Genomic DNA, 21671 nt, shown 5'->3' with positions numbered 1-21671 from the left:
AGAAATGGGGGAAAGCTGAAAATTCGGTATACAACAACTGTTGCCTGGGTTCTTCATCAGTCAAAGCTTTATTGTAGAGTGGCAAAGAGAAAACCACTGTTGAAGAAAGCTCATTAAATCTCAACTAGTGTTCACCCAAAGGCATGCGGGTCAACTGGAAGAAGTTTCTTTGAATAAAAAAATATTATTCATTTAATTTGCTGAGTAGCACGTTACCTTTCCTTCGTTAAATCGCCATTACATTGTGACTTCCGCCGGTATGCTTTTAATGTGAAATCTGACCGGAAGTTGGCTGTCATACAACCGCCAGCGTAACAACTCCGAGCCACAGCAACAGCTCCGTGCCACCGCTGAAGTCGATGAAACAGGGTAAACAAGCGGCGTGTTCAGTAAGTATTCAGTATTTTCTTGAGATATACAGTAGCGTAATGCCATGACAGTTTGATGCGTTGTGTAGTCATTTATTTATTTACTAAAACTGTCGGCTTTCTTGTTTAAGGGTCGCTAGCCGAACACAGGTGTATCACTAATTAGCACTTGCTAGAGTTAACAGTCAGCTAATTAAGACAGTTATCAGAGTTTTCGGGTACCATGGTGGACTGACTCGTTAAAATTAAGGTCATTTGCATGTTCGGGTGTCAGTTATCTTATTTATTTTTCTTTTTTATCTGTGCCAGGGTAGGAGTATAGCGGCCATATTCATCGAGTCCATCACACCTGGTGTGGGGGGATGGGTGATTGGTTTCGCAGCACAATGCACTTGACTCGATCCAAATTTAACCTGAAGTCATGCTTATGTGGGCGACGATAATCCAACCATGTTGAAGCAGGCAAAGTTTTTAGAGCCATGCTTTTCAGACAAGGCGCAGTTAATTTCGAACGATTTTAATGTTGGTTGGTTATAGTTATTAAGCAGTGTAGCAAGCCAGGTTTTGCTTGGAATGTTACTTAAAAACGTAGTGGACGTGTAACCTAAATCATGCCAGTGGAAATCAAATTCAGAGAATATATATCTTTATATCATAGAAGAAAATAATAAACGAGCAATATGTTAAATGAAGGATCTAGGGAACCTACTGTTGGAGCCATATTGCTCATATATGAAATGTTTCTGTTTGAATACTGGTATTTATGCGTTTTATTTTTATGTTTAGAATTATTATATTATTGTAGGCTACATATTTTCATGAAACAGTGTTATGCCTTGGTTAGTTGAAATGATTGTTCCCCCTATGGTTTGCTTATGGTATCATCTGTGGCTTGATGATTAATTGTCAGGTGTGTTTAAACGGGAAAGCAGGAAGTGATTTCCCTTGGACATGGACGGGGTGATCATACAGTTTTTTAACCACCGAATACCATCAGTTTACTATCAGTTTCGTTTCATTTGTTGATTATCCATTGGTTGATCGTTTGGAATTGTGCATCCTGATTTATGGAGTTCGTTTGGGATCGCAATAAATTGCTTTGGATTAATTAAGATAGACTACTGGGCGATTGTTGGAAGGTGCGTCTGAAAAGGTTTACCCTGATCTAGACTCGACTGTGCTGATTGATTTCATTACACGATAAACTCAATATTTCACAACTAAGTTTAGGTTGGATTTAACAGAAATTGAGTTGGCATAGCACAATAAAAAGAACAGAAGACCAAGTACTCTGTTGTTTGAGTCTCGTCATCAGTTTAAATGCTTCAAAAGTGGCAGGTGGAGAGAGATGGTAAAAATTGAATGTTTGCACTTCCTGTTTCTCAGTTTGCTAAGGGGAAGAGTCCATATGTTACTCAGGTAACATATTGTTTAAAACCCTGTAATCTAATTTAACTAGAAGTGATGCCTAAGCTATCTCATTTTTTATTAATTTCTTTGCAGTTTGAAATGCCACCAAGGATCAGTCTTCTTAAAGATGCCTGTCACCATGTTGTTTTAAAGACTGACAAAACATGGAGATTGGAGGTGAAGTACATCAATGCAGTGAAAGGTAAGATGGTGTTAGATTAGATTAGATTAGATTGTACTTTATTTATCCCTTGGGAAGGTTCCCTCAGGGAAATTGAGGTTCCAGCAGCATCACAAAGACCGACAGTACAGTAAAAAAGTAAAAAGAAAAGAAAAGCACACAGAGTTCAAATAGACAAAAAGTAGAAGTAAAAGCACAAAAAGAGCACAGTTGTGTGTAGGACAGGTACAGTGCAAGTATAAATATATAAATACAAAAATATAATAAATATAATAATATAAGAAAAATGGTACATTGCACAGTAGATATTGCACAGTTATTGTTGTTATTGCACAGAGATATTGTACAGTTATTGTAGTTACTGCACATTTACAGCACTACAGATCTAGGTGTTCAGGTCATGTTGAATGCACCTTCCCCACTCTCCTGCTACTCCTCCCCCTCCCACCAAGTGCAGAGTTATAGAGTTTGATGGCTCGTGGGACAAAGGAGTCTTTGAGTCTGTTTGTTTTGCACTTAGGGAGGAGCAGCCTGTTGCTGAGAATAAATGTTATTGTTGTTAGTGTTAAATGTGTTATTGTTTATCTGGCTGTCTATCTAGATGTATAGATGGACAAGTGGTGATACATTTCTTATCAGTACATATACTCCTTATCAGTTCTTTTGCTTACTATTTTCTTTTTCCAAGAATAGATTCAGAAACAGATGATGATAATTTTTTATGAATTTTTATGTTACATTATGTTGTTTCTAGAGCAGCAACAGTAAAGCTAACAGCAGGAAAAACCACTATATAAACTAATATATCACTAGAAATTAGTCAAAATGTCGGTAAAATAAATACATATTCTTGAAATCGTAATATTGAGTAAAGTTTAGAAAGGATACAGAATACAGACGTCATACAGTAACAGCCATTCATCCTGTCCTCCTCCCTCTGCTGAGGTGATGCACTGCCTGCATGTATCACCTCAGCAGCAGCTGCGTGGCTGAACCGTATACCAGCAGGGTCACCTTAATAGCTGGCAGTTGGCAGCACATCTCAATCATGCAGCCATGAAGTGAACTTAAATGTTGAAAAGGGAAAAAGCAGGAAGTGGAAGATAAAAATGATAAAAATGGATTTAAAATCCTTTATTCAAAACATGGCAAGGTACAGGAATGTGTTCTTGTGATGGATATAATAATGGATGCAATTTAATGTTTGGGTATTTCTTATAAGTGTAGGATGTACTGTACAGGAAGAACATGTGGGGGAGGCGTGTCGTCTTAAACGTGACTTGTATTGGGATGTCCTGATGTCAGCCTCCTGTATTCACCAGAGGTGGGAATTGTGGAGTCATCAAGTCATCTCCATGCCATGTATTTGTTCTGCTCAGTCACTGAACCAGGTGCATTCACTAATTAGCTCACCTTCCTGGCTGAAGAGCTGTGCTGATTGGACTCAGCTGGTTTAGTGCATGAAAAGAACAAATACAGGGCATGGAGATGATGTGATGACTCCACAATTCCCACCTCTGGTATTCACTCAGTCAGGATTAGGCGGCCCCCCTTACCAAGGTTATAAACATTTTTGCCCTCTGTTCACCATTTTGTACCCTGATGAATGCCTTTTAGGTTGAAACAGGGCAGTGTTTTATCGTTCCATAAGTAGCCATGTTTTGAACAGAGGCATTTAAATCCAACTCAAGTATTTTTGTCCTGCTCCATTGCTTTTTTTTCTCATGTTGACCCTATTCTTTAAGAGCTCCAGCATTTTATTTAGTTTGACAGTATAAAGACAGGGCATGAGCACACCACTACCACTTTTTCATAAATTCTCGTTCTTTATCTACAGTGTGTGTTTTTATACATTTAGCTACAGATCAAAAAACAATTGTAGTGGACATAATTTGTTTTTTTTGTCCTTAATTTTTTTCTTACAGGACGTGGTTTATTCACCCGAGTTTCATTCTGCAAAGGATACTTTGTAGTTGAATGCAGTGGAGATTTGATTGATGATGACGAAGCCCAGAGGGGAAGAAGCTCTTACCACCCCTCATGCTCTACATTTTTGTTTGCATTCAAGTGGAGAGGGAAAACATGGTGGTAAGAGTTTCAGTTACTATACTGCTTTATAGTTATATACATTGTTAAATTTTTTCTTCAACAATATCTTTATTAGATTTTTTAACAACCCTAGAGCTGAATGAAAGGGCAATGTACAACAATATGACAAATAGGTACCAGATCAGCCCATCCCCACAGGTCCGACCATACATTCCTACAGAGTGTGTACCAAGTCAGATTAGTAAGAATAAATACAAGCCTTCAGTATATCATAAAAGAAAGAAAGAAAGAAACAAACAAACAAACATATATAGCCTAAAACACAACTGTTGCAGAGAGGGATTAAATGGCAGGGAGAGGTAGAAAAAAAAATTAAGACAAATAAAAATAAAGCTAGAAACAGCACCAAATGATGAATAAGCATGTTTAACAATCACATGACATTGTTTAAATATAAGAGGATTACTGTATTGTGGACTCCGTGTCCACATATGGTAGAAAACCACCCCAGATCTTTTGGAACTCTCCAGGTTTACCCTTCAAATTATACATAGTCTTTTCACCTGGTATGCATGATGCTAATACATCTTTCCAATGCATAGCTATACATTTGTTGGCTGTAATAAGGGCAATTCTAATAAATTTGAGTTGGTTTTTATTGACTTTCAACATAGATGTGTCACCCAGGAGAATTACTCTTAGCTCTGCGGGGATGGTTAGTCCTGTAATATCATTAAGCACTTTGACTATAGACATTTTATGTAGTCTGTCAGGGGTATAGTATGTTCTATGAATAAGATTGTATTGTGTAATTTTATGTCTAGAGTTAAAAGAAAAACACTGACTACTAGTACACAATGATCCCCTTCTTCAAAATTACACTCCAGGTCTTCTTCCTGTTTACATTTCACTCTTAGCTCTTCCCAACCTCTAATCTGAGAAATTCCTGAGTAAGAGTAGTATATTTACGCTGCCTGTGACGCATACCGGGACTTCTGTGAGATCGAAAGCTGTTGTTTACTGTGTCTCTCTCTTTCTCTATCCATCTTGGCTGTTTTTCTTCGATTTCTGAGTATTTCATAGTCAAACTGGTTTTGTACTGCAGCTAACGTTAGACTTTATAACTTGTACGTACTTTGTCGAACCGCTTTTCTGTTACTGGGTAGTCTGTTACTGCCCGGTTAGCTTCCTAGGCTTAGCCTAGCTCACTGCTTTTTGCCTTTCACCGCAGTCGACACAGCCTCGACAAACAAGTGTTACGATGGCTTGTGCTGACTGTTCTGCAGTTGCAGATAGGGTGTCTCTATTAGAGAGACGTGTCCGTGAGCTAGAACAGCTTCTCTCAGTTAGAAACACGGGCACTGCAGATAGTGTTAGCCCCAGCCCTGATAGCAGGCCTGCTAGCCTTAGCACTAGCTTAGTCTCGTCGGCAGCTGCTGTGGAATTTGTCCCTGCTCGGTCGCGGCGTGGAAGGCGCGGGAGCAAGCCACTGGTTTTGTGGTCTGAGAGCAGATGGCCTTCATCCTACTGGAGTCGGCGCTGCTGCTTTGTCTAGCAATATAGACAGGTGTTTGATGCAGGTTTGACATCAGGGATGTAGCATTTGGCAGGTCACAGGTGACTAGAGAGCCTGCTAGCGATACAGTCAATGCTGGTGTGGAGTCTAGTTAACATGGTATTGTAGTGCAGAGTACCAGACTGATACCCTAGTTTGCAACATTGAGACTGTCACCTTCCCCCGCCACTCTCTCATTGAATCATGCTCTAAATATGCGCGGGGCTTCTAACCGACGTGTACCCGGTTACACGTCTGAGATTTATGATCTCTTTCTATCGCAGTTGCCTCCATTCAACCGCCTCCTAATCCCATTAAATCAAAGCCATTCCAGTAGTTATCAGACAAAAACGTTTATTCAACGTTATTCTGTTATTCTTAACCCTGTTAAAAGAGCTTTTTCCTCACTCGAATCGAGGGTCGAAGGACAGAGGGTGTCGTCTCTGTACAGATTGTAAAGCCCTCTGAGGCAAACTGTGATTTGTGAATTTGGCCTATACAAATAAAATTTGATTTGATTTGATTCTTGTAGACCTATTTCAAATAGGTACTAAATTAAAGCCAACATAACAGATAAATCACAGAGCTTCATTTAACATTTTAAGGCTTAGGCCTACTTATGACAGAAAGTAAAATGAGTTGAAAATAAAATCTATCATTTTGACAGAAAAGAAAACGTGAGTGAAAGCTGAAAAAGGTTTAACCTTCTTCTTTAATCATTGTTTTAACTATTTCTCACAGTTGTACAATTTGTTTTTAAACTTATAGTTCAAACTGCATCCCTCTCTCGCAACGGAAGCTGCCTCTGAATTTTAATACGTCTCATAGTAAAAGTAATCTGGAATTGGCGATAGAAAGAAACTAAAAAAGAAGCCAAAGTATGCTGAAGTGAGAGGAAAAAACTTCACCTTTATATCCACAAAGCTAAAAAAGTAGAGGGGGAATCTCACAATTATTCACTAAAACTGTCCGGGGGGGGATGTTTTTTTCCTCCTCTTTAGACGCGAGGATATGTGATCAGGTCGTAAAAAGCCGACACAGAACACCAACCAACAATATAATGTATACAACAACACGTAACAATAAAGGCTAAAATAAAAAGCCATTACAATTTTTTTTCGATTGCTAAGGAGCATTGGTCGAAACTGAAGCGACATGTTCAAAACTCTTAACACAGTCTGCATTTCCATCTTGCAGCTCAGCTCAACAGTTAATCTCATGCCCAAAAGTGTGTCTCACAACACACACAATCACTCTTAACAAACGGAACGGCAAAATACTAACAACAAAGAACATTACATCAAATACATCTTATATTTCAAGTTTGAATGATTTTTGTCAGGTAAATCAGTATTTTATATAGGATCTTTTGCACTTTAATGGTTCTAAATTATAGTATATGCTGTAATATATTGCAACAACACTGAATCAGGAATGCAGAGATTTATTCAAGAACATTTGTGCTTTTGCATAAGTACTTCAGGACCATACAAAAAATAAAGATTACGTAAACAGAATAATGCAGAATCTCAGAATTCCAGGGGTAGAATACAAATTACAGTAAGAGATAAAACTAAACTCCTTCCTCTCCTGGCTGCTCTTCTCTCTCTACCAACTTTGCCCGCTGCTCTTTGATCCATACTTGCACAGGAAAAAGAATCAGAAGCCACTCCTTTTGTATATGCTGTTATGGCTACTCTTGCATTCAAAAAAGGTCAGAGTAGTTTCTGAGGAGGAGGTCCACGACTCACTTAATAATAAGCACTCGCGGAGATGTTTCCAGTTTCAACAAAAAGTTTTGAATTTATTTACATAAACAGAAATATTCTCCGGGTTGACTTCAGACAATGAGCAAATAAAAAACGTAATTTAGCGGTTGATAAACTGTTTCACTCCTCACTCCTTCAACACAAAAAACAGACAAAAGCACAAACCAGCTGTCCTCTCTCCCTAATCACAGGAGGAGGATGGCCTGACTAGGAGGAGGGACCTGAGCAGCAAAACGATCATAAATAATAGTTCATGTACAATATATATCCTGAATAGTCATCCTTATCATTAGCATTATTTTATACCATTACCATATACCATTTTCCAAATAATTAATACAAAGAATCAATAGGCTCCAACATCCCGGCCCCTAATTGTTGGCTTTAGCAAAACAATTACATAAATAAGATTCAAAAGGAGCCAAAATAGAACAATTACACAAGGGAAATTAATTATGCTCTTTAAATTCAAAGTCCATTCAGTTACTTGATGATGACTATCTGTCTTCTCAAAGTTCATAATCGTGTCAGAATATCTGAAACGGTCCATAGTGAAGGCTGGAAAATCACGGCCTCTCTCCATTTATCCTGCTGCCTCCATTAGAAGACAGAGCTTATCTATTGGTCGTTGAATCGCACTGCTTTTGGTTTTAACCAAAACACTTCTCACACAGCCCTTGGCATCTGGAAATGTCTTTACAACACGGCCCATAATCCATGAGTTCCTTGGTGCTGTGTTATCAACAATGATGACCAGATCTCCAGGACTCAAGTTCCTTTTTATGCTCTTCCACTTACTTCTTTCTTGCATGAGAGGAAGATACTCTTTTGTCCACCATCTCCAGAAGAGATCTGTAAGGTACTGTGCTTGTCTCCACCTCTTCCTTGAATAATGATCTCCTGGTGGCATAGTTGTTTCGCTTTCAGTTGGAGCAAATGGTTTGGGGTTGGTGGTTCCAAATCATTGGGTTCACTTGACACTGTAGTTATCGGTCGGTCATTCAGGATGGCTTCTACCTCACACAGTGCTGTTGATAGAGTTTCATCGTCCAGCGTTTGTTGTTTTAGAACAGATGTGAGGATCTTTTTGACTAGTCTGATCAGTCTTTCCCAGACTCCGCCGTGGTGGGCTCACAAAGGAGGGTTAAGTCCATTTTACTCCCTCTGTTAAAAGGGTGTTTTGAATCTTCTGATGATTCAGCTCTTTCAAAGCTTCTTGTAGTTCCCTTTGGGCCCCGACAAAGTTTGTCCCACAGTCCGTCCTGATACTTATAACTGCTCCTCTCCTGCAGATGAATCTGCGTATAGCATTTATGCATGAGTCTGTGGTTAGGAAGTTTGCCATCTCCAGGTGGATAGCTGACTCACCAGGCAGTGTGTCTGACTCCTTCTTAGCTGACTTAGCAATTTAAGTAGTTTTTTCACCTTCAATATCCAGGCTACAGACCTCTGAAGTCGGTTCCATGATGAGTGATACTTGATTAATGTGCATATCGGATGTTGGTTTTCAATCCTCACAGTTAACTGTGATCTCCTTTTCCACACTGTTAACTGTGACCTCCTTTTTCACCTCAGGGTCATTTGCTGATATCTCTCCTAGACCTTGTGTGATCTTTGGCCATGTCTTTTTTTCCTCTGACCAGGTATTCAGGACCTCTCAGCCATCTTGATCTTAAGAAAGATTCCACGTGCAATCCTCGTGATGCGTCGTCAGCTGGATTGTCTCTTGAATTTATGTATCTCCACTGGCTTGTGTGAGAGAGATCATGGATCATTGCAACTCTGTTGGATACAAATGTATGAAATCTCTTTGTTTGATTGTGAATATACTTCAATACAGGTGTACTATCTGTCCAGAAAGTTGAATCTGTGAGTGGTAAATGCAGCTCCTTCCTCAGCATCCGATCCACTTTTGCAGCCAATGTTGCTGCAGTGAGTTCAAGCCTGGGTATGGTGATCTGCTTGAGAGGTGAGAGTCTGGCTTTTCCAAATATAAAGGAGATATGGATTTTGCCTTGGTGATTTGTTAGTCTAAGGTAGCTTACTGTACCATAACCTGACTCACTTGCATCGCAGAAGTGATGCAGCTCAGCGGTCGCCACTGGGTCGTAGTTCTCAGGCTTTATACATCTTGCTGCTTGAAACCCACGTAACTGAATTAATTCCCCGATCCATCTCTGCCAGGGCATTGCAAATTCCTGTGGAATAACTTGATCCCATCCATACCTGGATTTGCAGAGCTCTTGCAGTAGTTGTTTGGCTTTCAGGATGAAAGGAGAGAGAAAACCTAATGGGTCATAAACTGAACTTACTGTGGAGAGTATACCTCTTCTGGTTGCAGGCCTGCTGTTGACAGTTACTTTAAAGCTGAAGGTGTCACTGTGGGTGTTCCAGTGGATTCCAAGTGCAGGCTCGACTGTGATTTGTTCTTTCAGCTTTTCTTTACCCAGGTCCAGTTCCTTGACTGCCTTTGCTCTGTGATGCTCAGGAATGCTTGCTAACACCTCACAGTTATTGCTGACCCATTTTGTCAATGTGAAACCTCACTGATCGCAGGCTTTAGTGAGATCTTTGACAAGCTTTATGGCTCGGTCTGCTGTTGCCACAGATCGGAGGCAATCACCCACATAAGTTAGTTTTGATGGTTTTCATAACTTCATCAGAGTAATGCTTCTGGTTGTCATCAGCAGTTTGACGCAGGGCAAAATTAGCAATGCTCGGGGATGATACAGCGCCAAAGAGGTGAACTTTCATCCTGTAAACATCAAGCGGTTTGCTGATATCACCCTCTGGCCACCACAAAAACCTCAGAAAGTCTCTGTCCTTTTCATCAACATGTACTTGATAAAACATTGCCTCAATGTCTGCCATAACTGCAGTTTGTTCTTGGCGAAACCTTAATAGCACTCCGATGAGGGCGTTTGTTAAGTCTGGACCTTGGAGGAGCTCCTTATTCAGAGACGTTCCTTGAAATGAGGATGTACAGTCAAACACCACCCTCAGTTTGAGTTTTCGCTTGTGGTAGATGCCATCATGTGGGATATACCAGACCCGTCCATCCCCTCTGCGAAGCTGCTGAGGTGGAACCTTCTCTCCATAACCCTTTTTGAGAATGTCCTCCATGAAGGAGGTGTATTCCTCGGCATACGTCTTATCCTTCTTAAATTTTTTCATAAGGTGCAGTGTGCGTTCCTTTACCGTATCATAGTTCTCAGGCATGACCTTGTCTTTATCCCTGAAAGGCAGTGGTAAATGACAGTGGCCATCTTTAAGGAATGCTGAGCTGGAATCAATCTCCATAAAACGTTTATCCTCAACTGACATCTCAATTTTCTCCTCATACATGTTCTCAGAGAAATCCTGGTTATATTGTCTGATGAGTAGATCCTTCAACTCAACAACAGAGATTCTGTTACTTGACACTGCAATGGGCCCAGCACGTTCTGCAGGACTATTAACACTGAGTGGTCCAGTTACCACCCATCCCAGTAAGGTTTGGACTGCATATGGTCCATTATCATGACTGTTTATTATTTTCCATGGCTCCATTGCTCGAGGAACATCAGTCCCAATGAGGAGTTCAATGTCTGCCTCAATTTCCTTTAACTGAGATAAGGCCACCTCTCCAAATCAGCTTCTGTGATTATGTTTTCCTTTGAGACAGGGATTTTGTTCTGCGTGTAAACTTTCGGCAGGTCCAGATATGTGCAGCCCTCCAAGTCTCCCACCTCCAGTCCTCTGACCTCATAGGTCCCTGCAGGGTTTTCCTGTCCCATTGTTCGCAAAAGTATCTCTGTTTTGCGTCCTTTCGCATTCAACAGGTTCATTAGATTTTCTGTGCAAAATGTTGCTGTGCTGCCTGGATCGAGGAAGGCATAGGTCTGAATATACCTGCTCCCTTTTGCCACCTTAACTCTGACTGGAACAATCGCAAGTGCACAGTCTCTCCCGGCCCCAGTTCCATCACCTGCTGAAACGAGCACTGCTTATGGGGTTATCTTCTGTCTCAGCAGTGGCTTTTGGTTGATTTTCCTGTTTTGGGCCTTTTGCACTTTGAATATGAAGTACAGTAGGATGTTTCATTTGACAAACTTGACACATTAATCTTCTTTTTTGCTTAGATGACCTTTTAGTAGGCAACCAAAGCAGTATCCATGGCTTCTTAAGAATTCAACCTTGTTGTCATGTGACTGTGTTTTGAAATGTGGGCGGTCGATCAGAGTGCGTTTTACAGCGCATCCTGCTTTCTCTGTATTCACTGCTACTGAAGTAGCGAAGCTGCTGTTTTTACCTCTTATTAATTTTGGTTCATTTTTACTTCTTGGGATAGACTTTTTTGTTGTCATTTGGTCTTGAATGTCCCCGAACAACGGATCCAAAAGCATCTTAGAATGTTTTTCCACAAAATCCACAAGGTGCTGAAATCTGATTCTCCTGCCAGTTCTCTGTTGTGTCTCATAGGCTGTGGTTTGCCACCTTTCCCGGAGTTTGTAGGGTAGTTTGGATGCTATTCGCCTTAGGTTTGATGGGATCTCGAGTTCCTCTAAATACTGTAAATCTTGCATTACATTACAACATGCTCTCAAATACATTGCATATGCATGCAGCGTTTTCCCATCCTCGGCTTTAATCGCTGTCCAGTTCAAGGCTTTTTCCAGGTAAGCTCCAGAAACTTTCATTTCATTCCCAAAGTGCTCTTTTAAGAGGTGTCTTGCTTCACTATAGCCCCTGCTCCCACCCATGTGCAAGTCTCTTGGTAAACCAGAGATAAACTGCTCAAGATAGTAGAGTCTGTCCTGATTATTTTTAGTCTTGTCTTCAATCCAAGTGTTCAAATGCATGGATAAAAGACTGATATGCCAATGGGTTACCATCAAACACAGAAATCTCTCTTGCAGGTAACAGACAGGTTTTGCTGTGAGACAATGAGTTCTGCTAAGTCATTTGTCTTTGTCTTTGAATAACCACATCCAAGTTATCATGAGCAGCATTAGTTATGGTGTGATTATGATTTGCAGTTTCGTTTTTATGTTTTTCAGTTAAATTCTTGTTTTGAGGTTTATTTTCTGGTGTGTTGGTACCCCTTGTAGGTGGAGGTCTGTGGAGACTTAAGATGGTTTGGTGAAGTGGAGTTTTGGGTATTGCACCTAACTGTGCAAATTCTACATTGCTCTCCATTGTTTCTGGTTCATGGTGAGAGTCATAATACTCCTTCATGCCATCACCCAGAGCTTCCTGATCCACCTCATCACTTTGAAGGATTTTTATTTTAGCAGTTGATGCTGCGAGGTCTGCTTCCAGCTCCATTTGCTCCATCTTTGATTTCAGTTTTGTTTCCTCCAGTTGCAAAGTGTGTTTTTCTTTCAATGCAGCAGCTCGAGCCATCACAGCAGCTTGTTCCGCTTTGGCCTTTTTTAACTCTGAGGAGACTGAGGAAGATCTGGAGGTTGATGATCCAGTGGAAGTGGAAGACTTTGATTTGTGTGACACATTTGATATGCTGTCCAGTGGTCCAACTTTTGATTGTGCAATTTCTCTTTTCCATGTTTCAACATCTTTCATGAAGTAATTCAGGTTAGTTATTCTGGGTTCATACCAGTCATAATAATCATTTTCCTTTTCCTCCTCTGATAAGAGCTCTTGCACAGATTTGTGAGCATTTTTAAATTCATCCACAGCTCCTTTAAACGCTTCAAATGTGTCATTGACTTTATCAACATTTCCAACGTCAGTCATCAAAGCCTTTATTTCATTTGTCCTCCTCGTGCATGCTCCCAATCTGCCTCTGCGCGAAGCAATGCGCGATTTCAACATGTCCTCAGACTCAGTTGCGGTCTCAGGTGTGTCAGACATCATCACAAATAACCACACAAATTCCTTTAATTTCCATTAAGTTCATTCTTAAACATCATTCCAACGTCCCCGTTTTATTGCAATCCACATCCACAATCCACAACTTTGCCTTCCATAGTGTTCGATTGTTTCTTTGTAGCGCAACGGCGCATTCGTTCATAGTCGATCAGCTGATTTTAGTCACGGCCCGCCGGCTGCTTTCTTCATCTGTCGGCGAGTGATCCGCCGACTTTCCACTTTCCTTCCTTGCATTCAAAAAAGGTAAAAAAAACCCTAGTTTCTGAGGAGGAGGTCCACGACTCACTTAATAATAAGCACTCGCGGAGATGTTTCCAGTTTCAACAAAAAGTTTTGAATTTATTTACATAAACAGAAATATGACTTGGGACAATGAGCAAATAAAAAACGTAATTTAGTGGTTGATAAACTGTTTCACTCCTCACTCCTTCAACACAAAAAACAGACAAAAGCACAAACCAGCTGTCCTCTCTCCCTAATCACAGGAGGAGGATGGCCTGACTAGGAGGAGGGACCTGAGCAGCAAAACGATCATAAATAATAGTTCATGTACAATATATATCCTGAATAGTCATCCTTATCATTAGCATTATTTTATACCATTACCATATACCATTTTCCAAATAATTAATACAAAGAATCAATAGGCTCCAACATATGCTTTCTAATGAGGCCAAACGCAGTGAGACAGTTAAGCCCACATGCATTTCTGTTTTGCAGACTGTGTTAAGAGTTTTGAACATGTCGCTTCAGTTTCGACCAATGCATCTTAGCAATCGAAAAAAACTAACAGTTTTTGTTTTCAGCAGGACGACATTTGCGCATGGAGAAGATGAGCGCCGCGCTCTTCTCAAGTCCTCCGCAGCCTATTCTACACAGCAGCTGTCTTGCCTTTAAGTGGTCTCGCTGGTCTGAAAAACACAAATAGCTGTGGCCGCGGGTTTTTTTTATATATCACAGAACATTGTGCCCTATGCATCTATTGTGTATGCGGATAACTGCACTAGTGGGAACATTTAATTGTATAGTTAGTTAATGTTTTTATCTGAAGCTTTTAGGCAACATTATCACCCCTAAAAATACTATAGGCCTATATATTGGTGAGAAATAAACGAGGAGGAAAAATGACGCGTAAACTTTTCTAAACGGTTATGATTTATTATCCGCGTACCCGTTTACACGTGTAGATGTTGACACCCCTATAAACCACAATAATTTAATCTTGATCTCCACCTCTGACAGTGGGGAAATGTCTTAGCAAGCACCTTACACAGTCTCGCATAATAAAATACCAAAGCTAATCACAATGGCATCCCGGCATCCCGTCATCCCTACCTGCATAGGCAGCCAAATCTAACTACTAAAAGGTACCTTGTTCCAATTCCTTGGCTTTATTAATATTAGATCACTGTCAACCAAAGCCTTACTGATTAATGATTTGATTACTGATCATAAGCTGGACATGATTGGCTTATGTGAAACATGGCTGAAATCTAATACTTTTCTGCCATTAAATGAAGCCTCCCCTCCTGATTTTAACTATGCCCATGTTGCTCGGGCCTCTAAACAGGGAGGAGGCGTTGCTCTAATCTACATCTATCTATTTTCAGTTTAAGCTCCAACCAGGAAATTAAATTTACTTCTTTTGAGGCCCTGGTGTTAAAACCATCTCCATCAAGTAGTAACAGGCTTTCCCCTGGTGGTAATCTACAGACCTCCAGGGCCTTATTCCCAGTTCCTAGAAGAATTCGGTGAATTTATTGCAGATCTTGTAACTAGTTCAGATAAGATCCTAATTATTGGGGATTTCAATATCCACTTAAATAAGCCTTCTGACTCTCCTAGTCAGTACTTCTCAAATGGTGGGGGGCGCGGTGAGGTGTCGGGGGGGCGTGAGAGGCAGGTCAGGACTTTCATTTCATTTTCATTTTCCACTGTCATTATTAGTAGCCCCATTCACACTGCTGTTTGCATGCGGGGATCCTGCGCCAATTCTCCCCATCTGCCTCTGTGTGAAAGTTTCAGATGCGGCGAGGGGTGAAATTTCCCTCTGCCTCTGATGCTCCTACGGAGGTATCGGAGGCACAGTATTGGCGAACCGAACCAGTGTGAGCAGATAAGCCGACGGTGGGGAGCGGGGGGTTGTCGATCTGATGGTGTTCACTGTGTGATAACTAAACAGGTCCGACACTCAATAAAATATAGAGAAATGTCCCACAAAGCAATGTTACAGGACCAAACAACAGTAACGTGGTAACTGGTCGTGTCTTTGGCAACTTATGAGGAAAAAAATACAGCAATTATATGTGGAAAAGTGTCTGTCAGCCTGTCGGTCCAACCGACTCTTCGTCACATTTCTGCCCGAAAAACGGCGTCTGTCCCCGGCAAAAAACTTTAACTCGGCAAGTGTTTGTCGCGGTGAAAAACATCACTGCTAAGTCAGCCCTACTGACCGAGACTTCAGTGATCTTTCCTCCATAAAACAGCCTCCCTCCCTGCGAGTGACAGACGGCGTCCCGTTTACTGATGGTGATTATGTAATTAAGAGAAAAATGTAACTTTGTCATTTTCCAGGATGTTTGGTGGGTCAGGATCCCACATTAACTGCATCCATATGATGATAAGTGTGTACATGTTTAGATTTGTCAGTGCGTAGTAAAATAACGTTTAAAAAAAAGCAATATTGTTGCAAATGTTGCACAAAAAAAATTAAAAAGTCCTTTTTGAAAAGGAATAAGCTGATGAAGCTGACAAGTGACCAATGTTTACAGTTTAAAGTTTTGAATGTTAATGTGTTAAGTCTATAAAAATGCACATCCCAGTGAATCATTTGTGCTTTTTTCTCTGTTTTGAGAATCACAGTCTTGTTTAAATGTTACAAATTGAGTTAATAAACTAAACTTGGAAATTGTTTGAAGTTGTTGCAGATGTTAACAGATGAGATGAGATGCAGATGTTTTTAATCTATTTTGATAATCAGGTGATTGTATGCAGAATGCTGGTGCCAGCAACTCATACAGTGGTTTATACAGATAAATGAATAATTATTATCAGGTTCTCAATAATATTTCAATTCAGGGGGGGTGTGAAAAAATTTCTGTCCTCTAGGGGGGGCATGACAGAAAATAGTTGAGAACCACTGCTCTAAGTAAAGCTTTTTTGGGTCTGCTCGATATGTCTAGCTTTACTCAGCTCGTTCATGAACCTACTCATTCCAGTGGTAACACTCTGGATTTGATTCTTTCCCATGGATTAGATGCGTCAGCCCTGAATGTTGCTTCCGTCTCTTCTGCTGTGTCGGACCACTCTCTTATTACATTTGAAGCGTCATTAGCCTGTCCCTGTATCAATGACACAAATGTTTCCACCTCTCGTCATATCAGCCCGGCAATCATAGCGACACTCTGTGATAAATTGGCTGGGGTCCTGGCCCCTTTTGCGATTGCGACAAAGCCTGTGGAAAAATTCACCAATTAAGTTAACTCGGTAATCGTTTCTCTCCTCGATTCTGTGGCACCGGTCTCTACCAAGACAAGACGACCAAAGAAATCTTCTCCCTGGTTTACTAATGAAACCCGAGATCTCAAACAGGCCTGCAGGAAAATGGAACGTGCATGGCGAAAATCTAAATTAGTCGTTTTTCATCTTGCATGCTGTCATAGTGTACTTAATTACAAGCGTGCTCTTAATGCCACTAGAACAGCATATTTATCTGGCCTAATAAACAATAATAAACACAATCCTAGATTTCTCTTTGACACTGTGGCTAAACTTAATCAAAAAACCACAGTCTGTGAGCTGTACATCCTTTAATGCAAATGATTTCTTAGATTTCTTTTGCAATAAAATTGATGATATTAGAGCCAAAATTAATTCATCATCTCTGGCTTCCTCGTCAAAGTTGATTATAAAACAGCCTTCTGCCGATTCTCAGTTAGCCCCGGCTCTAAACAATTTTGAAGATATCTCCCCTGAGATATTGTCTAAAATTGTCTCATCCTCAAAGCCAACTACCTGCATCCTGGACACCCTTCTGGCAAAACTGTTTAAGGATCTATGGCCAGCACTGGGACCTACAATGTTAAATATTGTTAACTTATCGCTCATGACAGGTGTTGTCCCTGCTAGTTTTAAGTCTGCTGTGGTTAAGCCTCTACTTAAGAAACCCCACCTTGACCCAGGATCTCTAAATAATTATAGGCCAGTATCCAACCTTCCCTTCTTCTCCAAAATCTTAGAAAGAGTTGTGTCCCAGCAACTTTCAGGCTACCTAACTAATAACAATCTCCTGGAACCTTTTCAATCAGCTTTCAGAGCCTGTCACTCCACCGAAACTGCCCTTACTAAAGTGGTAAAGGACATCTTACTTACTTAATTTAGATTTAGACTCTACCTCAGTGCTTCTGTTACTAGATCTCAGTGCTGCATTTGACACCACAGGTCACGGCATATTGTTATATTGTATATATAAAAGTACTACATCGATATTTACTGATGTGAAGTATGGTGTTCCATACTCGGAGTTTGGGAATACAGAGTTAGGGAATACATTTCCACTATGTGGAACTATGTGGACGACACTCAGCTGTATGTGCCCATCAAAGCTGATGATAAATCTCAAATCGCCAAATTGGAGACCTGCCTGTGTGCCGTGAAGAGCTGGATGTCAGAAAATTTCCTGCTCCTAAATTCGGATAAAACTGAGATGCTGGTCATTGCTCCCCCTCGACAGAGACACCCCTTTGAGAAATAACACAACTGTCGAGAGTTACTGTCACGTGATCAAAGTTCAACTGTTAAGAATTTAGGTGTTACTTTTGACTCTAGCCTCTCTTTCCATCAGCACATAAAAGAAATTACCAAGATCGCTTTTTACCACCTGCGCAATATGGCCAAAATTAGGTCCTTCCTGTCCACGGCCTTTGTTTCGTCTAGGCTGGATTACTGCAATGCCTTATTTTCGGGTCTTCAACATGGGAGCACTAAAGGTCTTCAGATGGTTCAAAATGCTGCAGCTAGAGTCTTAACATGTACAAGAAAATTTGATCATATTACACCAATCTTAGCCTCACTGCACTGGCTCCCAATACATATGAGATCAGACTTTAAGGTGCTGCTGATGACATACAAAACTGTACACAGCCTTGCCCCGTCGTACATGTCAGATCTTATTATACTGTATTCTCCAACTCGTGCACTACGCTCTCAAAATTCAGGGCTCCTGATGGTTCCCAGGGTTAAGAAGAAGTCAGCTGGCTGCAGGGCTTTCTCCTATCAGGCCCCCTTCCTCTGGAATAAACTCCCAGCTGATATTAGACAATCTGGCTCTATTGACGCCTTTAAATCTAAACTCAAAACTCACTTTTTCTGACTTGGCCTTTAATTAGTCCTTGACATCGACTGCTAGCTTCTTCGGTGGGTCAACTCAGTCTCAGTGAGTAAGCTATAGTATTAGACGCCACATTGTCCTGCCGACGAGTAATAATCTGCTTATTCTGATTAACATTGCATTTCTATAACCTTGTTTTTCTTTCTGTTCCCACAAGGTGCAAGCTGTGTCACTTTCTCCCCCTCTTTCTCCTCCTACTCTCTTTTCATTCAGGCTCCCTTCTGATGAACTCAGGCCCCAGAGACCATCTACCTCTCCTGGCTCCTACAGCCCCACATACTGTCAGATCTGGATTGTCACACCCGGGCTCCGTTGGATCGTTCCTCTCCTTGTTTCGCTATCTCCTTATAACTGTATTCCTGTAAATTTTGAGGCCTCCTCATTCTGATCTCTCTCTCTACTACTAATTATCCTGTGTGGCCTGCCCTCTTCCAGGTCACCACGGTGGACAGGAGGTCGTGTGGCTCGGGCACCCCCTGACGATGCCTTGTCCTGCTCAGTCGTCTCCTGGATCCACATACTTTACATATATAATTTTTATCAGATTTTCTGTCAATGCAACCTGTAAACTGTGATTGCTGTTCTTTCTGTACATGCGACATCTATTGCATGACTGTCCGTCCTGGAAGAGGGATCCCTCCTCTGTGGCTCTCCCTGAGGTTTCTTCCGTCGTCTTTTTTTTCTGGTTAAAAGGGTCTTTTTTTTTTTTTTTTCCCCATCAAGATGGCAAGTTTTTCCTCACTCGAATCGAGGGTCTAAGGACAGAGGATGTCGTTCACTTTACAGACTGTAAAGCCCATTGAGGCAATGTGATAACTTGGAACAAAACTTAATAGAATATGAACAGGTTATAGATCCGGAACATAATCTTTTTAAAAACAAACACCAGTTGCTGTTGTTATACAGAAAACAGTTTAACAATATTACTGTTGAACATGGGATAAATATTATTCATTTTAACAGTAGAATTTATATGCAAACTTCCAAAGTATAAAAGAATATCTAATGCAGTTCAAAAAGCCTTTTAACATTATAGCCATCTTAGAAACATGGCTTGACGAAGAGAGAGGTACAGATTTTGTTTTGCAGGGATAGGAACTTAATTGCATTAATAGAGGGAGCAAAACTGGAGGAGACGTGGCTCTATTTGTTGACAAAGGCCTCACAAGGTTGTGGACAATATGTCAGTAATCATGGATGATGTAATGGAGTGTGTTACTATTGAAATATGTATTGGAAAAAAAGAAAAATGTCATTGTCAGTTGTGTGTATAGGAAACCTGGTTCAAACATTGAAATCTTTATAGAAAATATGGAAAGGGTATTCGCTAAAGAAAAGCAAAAAAGTCAATTATGTTATGTATTTAATGACATTAGTGATCACCTGCCTGTCTTTGCGATTCATGAATGTAACTACAATAGGAACTGGGGGTGTAATGAAGTTAAATACAGGAGAGTAAGATCTGAGGAAACTATAGCTGCATTTAGGAATGATTTAATTAATTATGATTGGAAAGTTTGTGAAGACACTGATAATTATTTTTAGACATATTCAAAAATGAGTATGACAAAAGCTGTCATATGTATATATATATGCAAACAATGTAACAAGAATAAGTATTCTGAAAACCCCTGGATGACTAAGGGACTGCAAAATGCCTGTAAGAAAAAGAATACTCTGTATAGGCACTTCATAAAATATAGAACAAAAGAGGCGGAGATTAAATATAAGAAATACAAAAAGGCATTAACTAATATTATGAGAGTATGTAAGAAGGGTTATTATAATAAAATATTAGAGAATAATAAAAACAATGTAAAAAGTATATGGAATATATTAAAGGTATAGTTGGTAATCCTGTTCAGAAACACTTTTTGTTATACTGGGTGAAATGGCCTTTCCATCCTGAGAGTAGTCCATACATAATGTGTTCAGAAAAATAAACAAAATAAATCATACCTCTGTGGCAGCTGCAGGCCTGTAAAATCTCTGACCAATCCCTCCCTCTCAGTCAGAGTTTAAAGAACCGTTGCCGGATATATTCAACACAGTCCACATGAGCTGTGTCCAAATTCAGGGGCAGCATCCTTCAAAGTGCGGATTTGAAGGCCAATCACAACGCTGCGCGAAGGATGTCCAAATTCGAAGGCTCCTCCAAATGCAGCCCACAAATGCAGCCTGCTTCTCCCGCTTTTTGGAGGACAGACCGCTACTATCCTTCGCGGCCTCCCATATCCCAAGATCCTTTGTGCGCCGCTGCTCAGTCACAAAAAAGAAGAGGGAAAACTGAACAATGGCGACATCAAGTGGCGCGGACTTGACATTTAAATGTAAGTTCTGGGTTTATACTCGGTTTTTACTCATTTGATCATCCATTGCCAGATATGTTAAACTTCAGCGGACTTTCAGTTAAAATACGTGACCCTGGTAATGCATTAGCATACGGCATAAATTAGCATTATGCCGTTGGAAGTAAAGCTATAAAAGCCTTCGCTTTCAAAATGTTAGACGTTCAGAAAACCATAAAATCCATTCAGTCAAAACTCTTTCGCGGGCCTGGGCGGCATCAATCATGACATAACCGTAAGGGCGGGAACATCTGGTGACGCAAACCAGGAAATACGCCGAAGGCTGGACCGTCCAATTTAACTATGGTTGACGCAACCGTCAAAGGACTCTCCGAAGGACCCGGCCTTCGAAGGATGCGGCCCCTGAATTTGGACACAGCTATGGAGTTAGCAGGAGATCCACACTCCAGTTCAGAAGGTGGCGGTAATGCACACCTAAAGTTGTTTGCCAACAGCCATAAAACAGCAGCAGAAGAAGAAGCAGCAGAGTTACCAAGAGAGAACAATGGCAGAGAAAATGCAGCCAAAAGTAGCACTTCCAGAAGTGATGCAGAGGTTGCTGTCTTTCTGTTGGACAGGTAATTAGTTGTTTTGCTTCGGGGATTTGTTATTTTCATGAAATATGTAACGTTAGCCAAATTAGCTACTTTTGTCGCTTGTCTTAGCCCAATGCTAATGGCTCTCCTCTGCCCTGCTGATGGACTGGACAACTATTCCCTTAAATAATATAA

General features: G+C 40.6%; 1 long non-coding RNA gene across 1 annotated transcript; it reads left to right on the top strand.

Moving 5' to 3' along the window:
* The first annotated feature begins 300 nt into the window (after positions 1-300).
* Positions 301-19436, top strand: LOC311253790. Its single transcript, XR_014621904.1, has 4 exons — positions 301-389; positions 1872-1980; positions 3885-4047; positions 18420-19436. It is a non-coding gene; the product is annotated as an uncharacterized lncRNA (long non-coding RNA).
* Positions 19437-21671: the final 2235 nt, after the last annotated feature.

The sequence above is a fragment of the Pagrus pagrus genome, assembly GCF_965226575.1.
Source record: "Pagrus pagrus genome assembly, contig: HAP1_SCAFFOLD_45, whole genome shotgun sequence".
Lineage (NCBI taxonomy): Eukaryota > Metazoa > Chordata > Actinopteri > Spariformes > Sparidae > Pagrus > Pagrus pagrus.
This window is presented reverse-complemented; position numbering and strand designations above follow the sequence as displayed.